The 12,255-nt window shown below is 36.1% G+C and overlaps 1 protein-coding gene across 2 annotated transcripts in view; it reads right to left on the bottom strand.

Moving 5' to 3' along the window:
• Window positions 1-12,255, bottom strand: part of exoc4 (exocyst complex component 4) — a 225,777-nt gene that overhangs the window by 169,820 nt on the left and 43,702 nt on the right. The window lies entirely within an intron of this gene.

The following is a 12,255-nucleotide window of genomic DNA, read 5'->3' as shown; positions in this document are numbered from 1 at the left end:
TCAACAAGTACAGGGAATTATTATATGCATCTTACAGACCAAGGACTGGAAGAACCAAAAGCTGTTTAAACAGGAATGAGCAATGCTTGAAGTTAATATCCTTACAATCAATAGCATTCCCATCTTGTAGTGTCATATCATCATCAGCTAAGCAAAATTGGGCCTGGTCAGTATTGTGATGGGAGACATTTACAAAAAACAGGATGCTTGTCACTGGTTGACCAGTAGGTGGAAGTCTTTCCTATGGAACCAAACTTCCAATTCTCAGTATGGTGACAGGGGACATTGTACCATAGAAGGTGACATCTTTTGGAACTTCTAATCCAAGGTCTCGACTACTTGGTCATTAAAGATCCTATGGCATGGGTTTAAAACATGTTATAAACCATGGTATCCTGACTAAACTACACTTCAGGTTTGATCAATCTGCCCTACCTACCCTAAAGGTAGATTTTTACCCTTAACTCAAGTGGAGAAGTAATTCTGCACTCCTCCAGTTTTATAATGGGTATAGAACCAACCCATTCCAAAATTTGTACCTTTTGTTGTATGAAGCTCTGAAAATAAAAAACAAAATTAAATTAGGCTTTTTTATTTACACACAGTGACCCACATTAGCCAAGTGAAAACTATTTAAAACATTCTGAAAATTAATTAATATTACAACAGTAAAATAACATATTTGGATAAGTGAACACCCCCCTTACAATTGCATTTTTAAACTTGCTCAGGTATAATCACCTTACAGATCACACAACAAACTAATTGGCTCCCACCTGTGATTAACTGTGGTGATTTTGATTAGTTCAGAATAAAAGCAGCTTTTCCTAGAGGATCCCACTGCTTGGAAGTGCATTTCAAAGCAAAGAATCCACTATGGGCAGAAAGGTGCTTTCAAAATAACTTTGAGATGAAGTTGTGGAAAGGCACAAGTCAGGAGATGGGTATAAAAACATTTCCAAGGTTTTAAGCATCCCATGGAGCACAGTCAAGACCATCATTAAGAACCTGAAGGCGTATGGCACCATCCCGACCTTGTCTAGATCAGGATGTCTCTCCAAACTGGATGACCAAGCTAGAAGGAGACTGATCAGAGGGGATACCAAGAGGCCGATGGGAACTTTGAAGGAGCTACAGGCCTTTATGGCAAAGACTGGTCATTGTGTGCATGTGACAACATAACAAGCGCTCCACAAATCTGGCCTGTATGGGAGGGTGGCAAGAAAAAAGGCACATCAAGTATTGTTTATGTTTTGCTAAAAAGCACCTTAAAGATTCTGTGGCCAAGTGGACCAAAATCAAACTTTTTGACCAGAATGTAAAACAGTAAGTCTGCCGAAAACCCAATACATCTTACCACCCAAAGAATACCATTCCTACAGTAAAGCACGATGGTGGCAGCATCCTGTTGTGGGATTGTTTTATCCTCAGCTGGGACTGGGGAACTTGTCAGGATAGAAGGGAAGATGGATGGTACAAACTACAGGCAAATTCTTGAAGAAAACCTGCAGCCCTCAGCCAGGAAGTTGAAAGTGGGAAGAAGGTTCACCTTTCAACATGACAATGACCCAAAGCACACCGCCAAAGCAACTGTACAGTGGCTGAAGGACAGGAAGGTGAATGTCCTGGAGTGGCCTAGTCAGAGCCCTGACCTAAATCCCATTGAAAATCTTTGGAATGACTTGAAGAGGGCAGTTCATCAACGGTCACCACGCAGTTTGACTGAGCTCGAACAATTCTGTAAGGAGGAATGGGCAAATATTCCTCCCTCTAGGTGTGCAAAGTTGGTAGAGATGTATCCAAACAGACTCAAGGCTGTAATTCAAGCAAACCACCAGTCCCAGCTGAGGATAAAACACCACATATTAACTCAGGGAGTGTTCTCTTATCCAACCCAGTTATTCTACTTCTTTTTTCACTTGGATGTTGCAAGGTACAATTTGTAAATAAAACTGGAAAATTTATTTGTCTTCTTTTTGGGCTTTAAGGCAACAAAAGGTGAGCATTTTGAATGGGGGTGATGACTTTCTATACCCACTGTCGTGTGGTGTAGGTGGTGCTCTTTTACTACTTGGCACAGAATGGCTGCCATGTGTCACCATGTGATATCTGCATTCAATAGTGGAAAAACGAGTAACCTCCTAGGTGTGAATCTCTAAGGAAACCTGATGTGTTATACCATTCTGCCTTAAACTTTATCACAAGCACCCCCATCAACTCATTACTGAAACCTTTATTCTTTGTCTGATTGACCCTACTTTAAATTAATTTACAGACCTTAAACTGGGAAATCTTATCTTAAGAATGTATTGGCAGTTCTCTGTACTATCCTACAATTTAAGACACTAACTTTAACACACTGAAACTCCCAAAAGCATTTACTACCTTGGATGCCAGTCAAACTGCCGCTGCCAGAGGCTAGCTTGTCATTGTAAATTAAATGCTCTCACTTTGAAAAAATACAGGAGGATCTCGACATCCAAGAACTTATCATTTTAGAATTCGGTTATCTGTGATTTGGTCTCAGCAACTGGGTCTTGGAGGGAAAAAAAGAGCAGAGCGGGACGAAACTGAGCTGAACTGTTAATCAGAGCAACAGACTTGGATTATGAGAAAAATCTAGCTAGTGAGTGATCATCTCCCTGCCACCTTCCCAGGTATTCACTACCCTGCATTCACATCGCAGTCTTGTTTTTATACTGCAACAAACACTCTTGGTTCTGCGTCAACAGCATGGGAAAGGACAGGCTGGAGATGACTTCACAGACTCACTGACAGTTTTACTGACTGTTTACTGCAGTGGGGCATGCTAATCACAGAGAGAGATTACGAGAAAAAGTGCAGGCATTCCCTGGAGGTACAGGAGGGATTCATGCTGTTTATTGTTTTCGTTGATCAGTGTTATTTTATTAGACATAAAGACAATGTACTTTATCTTATAAGGCAGGGTTACATACAGTATATCTCTTAACCACAGATACTATATATTGTAGTACATTATGCAACAGTAGAGGGGTGGACTTCATTATATGCGAATTTGGCTATTCACGATGGTCCTCTGCACCAAACGTTCGCAAATGTTGAGGCCCTACAATACATACATTGTTCCCGAAGTAAATTTCTATTCTTCCTAGGAAAATGTGAATTTAATATATTTTGACCTTAGATTTAAAGCAGTTTATAACCTCTTGGCCTCTTGTTATTTTTTAAGTACTTTAAAAAGGGTTTAATATGAATCCAGAATACTCAGCTAAAATAATTAAAATTTAATGCCCAAAGAAAAAGGTATTTGAAAACCCTTAAAAACCCTCAAACCCTCTGTCAGGTCTTAAAAAAAGACAGAATACAGAATTCCACAAGCTTTTATACAGCATATTCTGAGAAGACTTTCAGTGGTTTGGAAGATCAAAAGGGGGACATACTGAATTAGATTGTATATTAAGGTGAGTATTATATATACATTTATTTATCTGAATAATATTTATTAATATTTATTTGTTGTTTTAATTTTGAAAACAAAGTTTTAGTTTATGTATGCATTATAGAAAACATAATAAGAATATAAGAAAAACACAAATATGTCTAAGTCTTCTGCACAGCAGTGTACTGTAAATGTTATCTACACCACAGATGTGAAGGGTAATTCTGATATGAGACTTACAAACTGCAGCACTTTGGATTTTTATATAGGGGTCCAACTCACATAGGCAGAAAACAGTGTGCAGTATTCTCATGCAAGTGCAGAGAGGCTGTATATTTTAAGAGTTATGTGTCTGACAAGTGGTGCGATTGCTTCCCTTGGCTTCATAAACAGCACATGCATTTAAAAATCCCAATATCTTCTGCTCTCACTTTGAAAAATACCACATTTTCAATACATAAATTGCACTTGAAGTACTTAAAAACATCTCTGTCATTTCTGTTCACAAACTGTGAATGCGATATATATTGACTTGAGATTTGAGGCTGTTCATAACCTCTGATATTGTTTAGGCACCACTGCAAATGTCACACAACCCTTAAGAGAAAACACTTACAGCATGTAAATATATCTTAATTTTAATGACATAATTAAACTGCAAAAGAGACTAACAGTAGAAAATTTAATCTATGGCATTCATTGAGCATTAGAAAGCAAGTGACGTTATAATTCCATCTCTGTATTAATTGCTAATGACGAACTGATGTACTGATGGAAGTAGCAGAGTATGTAACCTTGGACTTAATTAAATGCCAGCTTTTACTGATGGAGAGTCCAGCCTGCTTAAATTGCATTAACATGAACTACTGAACTTTTGAAGCAATTAACCACAAAGGCGCACAAAGTATGTTTCATGACAGATTAAGTATAGGTCTTCAGAATAAAGCAGTGCTTCAAAAATTACACAGACGTCAACATTTTGTTTTAAAAAAGCACGGTGGGGTTTACTCAACAAGTTTGAGGTCTGTGACTGACCTTTGTGGGATATAAATCTGTTTAACAGCTAATCCGCAAATAAAATGTTAATGGCCTGATAATATTCCTTGCCTGTATCCTGTAGCTGGTAATAGATAATAAGATCACAAATTTGTTTCCATTTAAATGCTGGGAAAATCTTAAGCTTAGTTTCAGACTAATAAAAGATGGTTTTCCTCCAGGAGACAAGAGATGATTAATTTTTTTGTGAAAGCTGTAAATTACCCTCCACCCTCATTATACCAATAACCGTTATATCTGCATCTCGCCCAGAAGGTAACTATTCTTCTGCTGTCAACAATATTAAATCTTATTAAAATCACCTTTATTGCAGCAGGCATCTCATTAAACTGTGCAACTTTCTTGGCTACGAAGGACACGGTTATAATGTGCAAGTAGGATAGGATAACTCAATTGTGCTGTTCACAGATGAACTGAACTTTGTCAAAACACCTAATTGAAGAACAACACTTTATTGCTTCCAAACAACTGTTTAAAAGGAACTGTTACAACCTGTATTCATAAGCACGTCTTTAAATGTCTATGTTGTTTGAAGCATACACCGGTAAATTAAAAAATATAAGAGCAATTAGTACCGAGTGGCAAAAAAAGAGAAAATGATCCAATTTAGTTTTGAATATGCTGGGCACGTTTTCTACGAGCACCGTGAAAACATCTGTACGCACTGCACGGTTTCTCTTAATAAGAGCAAACAGTAATGAGTTAGTGTCATGAAGATGTTTACCGGAACAGGATATTCCTAACATACACACTTTAATAGAGGCAGAACGAACTAAGATATTTGTTTATAAGCAGATGACATTGGGATCATGCTTTAATTAAACATTCATTATAAATTCCTTAAAGATCAGAAGGTAGGCAAAATAAAGGATTTTCACCAGATAATATTCTTTAATTGGAATCGGAGGACTCAAAGATCACTTGTTATGTTGTGTTTTTTTTTCCCCAGACAAAGTTATGGTTTGATTTGCATTTCTCTAAACATAATGCGATAATCCCTGAAATGCTGTCATGATTTAGGTTGACCAGTATATTTTAAAAACAGTTTTGTTGCTACTGATTACATACGTAACCAAATCCCACAATTTTCAGCTCTGCGGAGATTATCTGTAAGACCCCTTCTGTTCTACTATAGTGGAAAAGGCTGTAACCATACCACTGTGGCCAATTTAAAAATACTGACAAAATGTCCCTTTTTCCTTATTTACATACACTAAAAACACAAAAAGCAGGTACATTTATAGAAATTTATATGATAAATATCGGTAAATCCCATATATTCAACAGTAACATACAGTAGGCTCGTTGAAGGGAAAGTTTTCATGATTTAGTCAATTTTCGTATTATTTGTGTAGCGGTACCCGACATGATAGTTTTTACTTGTTAATTTAATGTAGGTGTTATGTCCACAAAGAACTGCCGTGAAATCTGAGAGAAAGTTTTTAATTACTGACATGGATGCAGGTATGTCAACTTGACTGAAATAGTTAAGGTTGTTGGCAGGAAAAAAAAAGGAATTTAAGATCGTTCAACTCTTAATTCTGCTCGTTCATACCTTTAAGGTACAAAATCGTTATCCGTATCTGATCATGACACAAGAACAAGGCATTAGCTCAAAATACAAAACTTTACATCTTTGTTAGAAGCTCAACAAAGAAAAACACAAAGCCCTATACTTCTTTGTTACTAGGTCTTCACAGTAATGTGTGGGTTTACAGGGATGCCTCTATTGTTAACGTTTAGATATGATTCAACATTTGTGTTGCTTTCAGTAATAGTATTTGCCACTGCCTCCTATTCCTGCACTATTGATCTGGTTATTAGTAACATTTGCCATTTTCCAAATTATTGATCAGTTAGTAATAGTGTTTAATATAACTGGAACTTAATAATACATTGAGATTTTCAAACGGCTTATTATGTACTCTGTTTGTTTCCTAGTGGAAACTATCTTACTTTTCAGTGTTCAGTTCACCAACAGATGTGTTTCTAATAAAGCCTACCTGTAACTGGACAGCCATATGTTTAGAGAGCTACCTGTTCATGTTTTCTATTTTATTTCTAGAAGGAAGTGAAAAGTAAAAAGTGAAAAAAATCCACTTGGTCCTGTTCTGACAATTATTTCTTTTTTTTTATTCAATGGGTTGTGGGAGTCTGAAACAAGCTACCTAGCTAACCATGTGATTGAAGCTGATGCAGGACGAGATCAATTATCTGCTAGCAACCAAATTAAGTACATGGGTCTTCTCTTCTTTGTGAGATTTCTTATGAAATTCTTAATTTCTAATTGAAATATTAATTTTTGGGAGAATATTCCTCATGGATTTAACAAGATAAATCTGAGACTGTAGATAAAATATTCATATAAAATATTTTAAAATAATCCTTCAATGAAACAATACAGACATGCCATCTATTTTGATGATGCATTAGTTATATGAACTAATGAGCATGTAAGATCAGGACACATTCTACATAATTAACGGCACGAATATTAATGAACTTCACTTTTCCTTATTATATTTATATCAGATCCCTTTGTAGTTTTAAGATACTGTGGTCTTCTGCAATTTTGCTTTGTGTAGCTTGTTTAGAACAGTGTATTAATATAAAAGTGTCTGTCTCTGAGCTGCTGGTGCCTCGTGACTGAATCTAGTGTCAAGCCCTCCAGCTGCAGGGAACTGAAAAAGGAATTAAAAGAGACTTGGGAACACAATCAATGATGAAGTGATCATTGCTGAAAGCCGTTCTACGGTGGCTCCTTCCAGTGAAAGACAAACGCAGTTACTAAAGGTCTTTATTAAAGAGAATTTCTTAAATTGTCAGAATTCCTGGCCTCTCATGAACATTGCAATTTAGCACCACTGTTGATTTAGAACTATGCAGTTGTTATGGTGGCACTTACTCTTTTCCAAAGTAGAGCTTACCCTACAACCTTTTAAAGACAATATAACAAAATTTCACGTCTGTTTCAGTCAGTGATTTCAAATTCAAACTCTGGTTTGTGGTTCTCAAAGTCTGCAAACCAACAAGTAATGTGCATTGCGTGTACAGGCCAAAATAAGATGCGAAAAGGGCACATTCTCTCCAAGCTCCAAGACTTCTAAACGATGAACATGAGAATTAACAGATGCAACAACCTGACTGAAACAACACAATTTCATTAGACACGCTTATTAATGTAAACCCTGACACGAGAGGAGCTCTGACAGTGCTGCTGAAGACACGGTTGGTGTTTGCAGACAGCCAGGCTTCTGAGATGGGTTTGTCAGTTTTTCGAGGACATATACACTGTCTTGTGTTCTCCCAGTCATTTCATTCGCTAATGAAATGCAGGATTTAAAAACAACTCAATCTAACAGTTAAGATTACTAATGAGGTTGACATTTATCAATGAAGTAGTTCAAGTAGCTATCTGCGTAGGCTGCAAAGGAACAAGTAAAGGTTTATTCCACACTGAAAAGAGAAGGACACAGGACTTTTTCGGCTGTGGAGCCTTCTTCGAGTGCGAGTTCGGGGTCACACCCAAAGAAGGTTCCATAGCCGAAACATTGTGTTTCTTTACTTCTCTTTTCAGCATGGAATAAACATTTTGCTTTGTCCAGTTATCAGTGAAGTTAACAGAACTTTACAGATTCATTTTTAATAAAGTGTTATTCACATGCCAGCTTTTACTGTACAATAAGAGGAGACAAAGAAAGGAAAATTTGATTTCAAACGTTAAAACGAATCTATGTTACTGCACAGCAGGACATATTTGTTAACAATATGTAACATTTGGAAACTCATACTATTACCTAAACACAGCCATAACTGAAGCCTCAATAGCCCACAATTATTGCATAATACTGTATTATGCAGATTATACTTTTCATATGTAATTGAAAAAAGGAACAGAAGAACAAACAGTGCTGTGCAGTACACCTTACACAAGTTCAGATAGTTTTAATGCAAAGTACAATACATTTAGCACAGCACCTATTTAATGAGAAATAAAATACTGCTTGCAAATATTGTGATAAACTTTAAAGTGTAAGGTAAAAGTCTGTAAACACAATTAATGCTGAACTTGTGAATAACAACTAAAAAGCTAAAAATGAATCTGTAAAGCTCAGCATAATAGAACAGTTTAATACTCACACACTTCAAAAATACTTGGCTTAATATTCCTCTGAAATATTGTTCCATGATAAAAGTTATACAGTAGATCATTAATTATTTGGTAACCGATAATCTAGTTTCCAATATTTTCTGGCAGTTAGAGCATATATATTCGGTGTTCACATGAAAATCACTCTAAAGTCAGCCCTCAGTCTGGTGATGGAGCAATATGCTGCTTTTTTACTATCGGTGCATTTCCTTCAATATATGCATTTCCATGAATATATACTATATATATACATTGTAACTCATTACACTTTTATTTCTTCTATTTATCGTTATTTTTAAGAACAAACCAAGCCTATTGCCAGGACTAGCTACCACATTAATTAACATTGTCTATTATTGAGGGGAAAGTCCAATATTTTACAGACCAAATTCAATCTTTAGCAGATTTTGTCAGTTAAATCCAAGTGAATTAAAGTGAAGCCCACTAAACCGAAGATTTACTGTACACAACACCCAAAAATACTATGATATTAAACTGTGAAAAAAAACTTTGACGTAAGTATTCAGCATTCTTGAAAGTCTGGCGACCGTTTATCCCTTAGACACTGTATAATCGATCTACTGTACTATAATAATAATAACTTACACATATATATCGCTTTTCTGTACACTTGACTCAAAAGGGCTTTACAGGTAATGGGGACTCCCCTCCACCATCACCAATGTGCAGCCCCACCTGGATGATGTGACGACAGCCATAATGCGCACAGCATGTTCACATCACACATCAGCTCTCAGTGGGGAGGAGAATAGAGTGATGAAGCCCATTCAGAGATGGGGATTAATAAGAGGCCAAGATTGAGAAAGGCCAAAGAAGAAATTTTGCAAGAACACCAGGGTAACACCCCTACTCCTTTAGAGAAATGCCCTGGGATTTTTAATGACAATCGAGAATCAGGACCTCAGTTTAACGTCTCATCCAAAAGATAGAGCTTTTTTTACAGTATAGTGGCCCTGTCATCATACTGGGGCATTAGGGCCCACACAGACTGCAGGGTGAGTGCCCCCTGCTGGCCCCACTAACACCTCCTCCAGGAGCAACCTTAGTTTTTCTCCAGGAGGTCTCTCATCCAGGTACTGGCCAGGCTCACACCTGCTTAGCTTCAGTGGGTTGTCAGTTGTGAACTGCATGGTGATATGTCTGCTGACAACTACACAATAGCTCCAGCAAAAAAATGGTTAGAATTACTCTTTTAGTCCTTTTTGAAGAAATACAGAAAGTACTGAAAAATAAACCAGTATATTGTAAGAGGACCCGGGAAAGGGTCATTTATAACCGGTATTTCCGGAACAAAACACTGAAAATACTCGATATAGACCTGGGCAAGATGGCCACCCAGGATAACCAGCTGACCCGCTATTGGGAAAAGCCTACGCAGCGAAACAAGGAGACACAGCTGAACTACATCAGGAAACAGGATATAAATGACCCTTCTCCGGGTCCTCTTACAATATTTTAACATACCAATGAGAAATTGGTATTCTTTTGAAACACACCATTTGTGTAGAACAAGTTGACTATCTTCAGCTAATATAAATGAGGAATTTAAATAAAGCTTTCTCCTTTTAAAATAAAACCACAATATGACAGATTAAAGCCAACTGAAATAAATATTAAGTAACAGAATGAAAGAAACATGAGAGAGTACCCTCACGTCAACTCAAATGACAGCAGATTTCCAAGAAAGCAAAACAATAACATCTCCATATTTCCTTAAGCCACCAAGATTGCAAAAACAGACAAGTATATTATTGCTTTTTCACTATCAGTGCATTTCCTTCAATATATACAAAAATGTTATTAATATGACACTGCTGAAAATGACAAACTGATTAAATTGTTCAAAAAAAACTGCATATCATGTTAAATGAAAACAGATCACTGTCTATGGATTCTCGTCAGCGAATTCCTGAGTTAGTTTTCATATGGATGACAAGCCATCGGGAAACCACAAATATATATTCATTGTCTTTATTAATCTTCAGGGAATCTATGATTTATTCATTAAGAGATGTGCCAGGAGCTTATAGCAACATTTGGCTAGATTTTTTCAAATTAAAAATGGAATCCCTCTTTTCCAATCTATATGAAACATTTGACAAATCTTTAAACAAACATAGGACTCCCATTCAAACTCCATACATACCATCTGTCTTCAGTTTTACCCTGATGTGAAACAGAAAGTGTATTTAATTATTTTAGGCACTTACATTGAATGAAAAAGCTGAATTGATACCAAGAAATGGGGTAATTTTGGGAGGTCTCTGAAGAGTTCTTTGAACAGGCAAGCTCAGTAACAGACACACATTACACAGTGTAAAATGTGCTATATTTAGAATTTCAGAAGGACTTAGATAAAATTCCTCATAAAAGACTAATATCTAAATCACGCTTGGGAGAAATGAACAATATAACTTCCCAGAGATTCGGATTCCTATTTGTCCTTATGAGGTCTTGAATTATGCAGAAAATATATTATCAGCAGCCTCTATTATTAAGTAGTAGAATTAAATCATATAGGTAACCAATAATTTTGACAATTAGAATTAAAAACTGATTTGACTGCTCTAAAAAAATCCACAGCCAAAATAACAGATTTTAAACCCCTGTCAAACAGCAAACTTGGTTATCAATTGTCAAGTGTATTAACATCACAAATTGTCACAGTTGTTTTAACTTTCAAAACTGTTTATATGCCTTCACATCAAGATATACTGTTAATCTTTTTTTTAAATAATGATACTGAAATCCCATTTATGAATTGATTTTTATAGGTTCTTGCACATTCCATAGAAGATCTCACTGAATACCTTTCAGAACTAGTCACTTTTTCACTATTTAATTAAAACTCTGGGATTACAGTGCCTCAGAACTGAAAATTATGCACTCCACAGATATAGTTTTACAAATAGCTAAACCAGATCTTGAGAGGATTCTTATTACATACAGGACATAGTGTATATTCCCTGTTTTGTTGTTTAGGTAAATATTTCACACTTTGATTGTATTAATTTCATGCATTATTGTATATTTTATAGGTCAATAAGTCGATCTAAAAAGGGATATCTTCTAGCAAACAAGAATAAAAACAAATAAGACTGCCAGTATCAGCTATACTAATCAACAAAAGACTCAGTGATAAAGAAGGTGAGCAGTGAGAATGCCTATTAACTACTTTCAATCGAAATTCTCTGTTAATCATTACTTCAAAAACTACCAGTCAAAAGGACATTTAAATGCAAGCAAAGATTCGGTTAGCACTTGCTACGAGGATCAAGTTGGGAAAGCAGACAAGAGAATAACACAATTAAGATCCTAATTAACTGAGCATAACATTAGTTATTTGTCTAAAATGGTAAATTGTTCAGTTATATGCTTGTGGATAAACAGCATTAATTAGCCATTGGAAACATGATGCAAATGATCTTTGCTGGAAAATATTTTAAGAACAAACCACTGATTTGTTTACCCCTAACAAATTCAGTGTGTCATCTGAATAAAGGATTTCAGGAATGTTTTGTAGAGCTTTGTGAGCAGAACCGATTCATTATAATTGATTTCTTTTACATTCCAAGGTTTTTCCTAAAGAAACAACAATTTTGTAGGA

Source organism: Lepisosteus platostomus, chromosome 9 (genome assembly GCF_059453375.1).
Source record: "Lepisosteus platostomus isolate fLepPlt1 chromosome 9, fLepPlt1.hap1, whole genome shotgun sequence".
NCBI classification, from domain to species: domain Eukaryota; kingdom Metazoa; phylum Chordata; class Actinopteri; order Semionotiformes; family Lepisosteidae; genus Lepisosteus; species Lepisosteus platostomus.
This window is presented reverse-complemented; position numbering and strand designations above follow the sequence as displayed.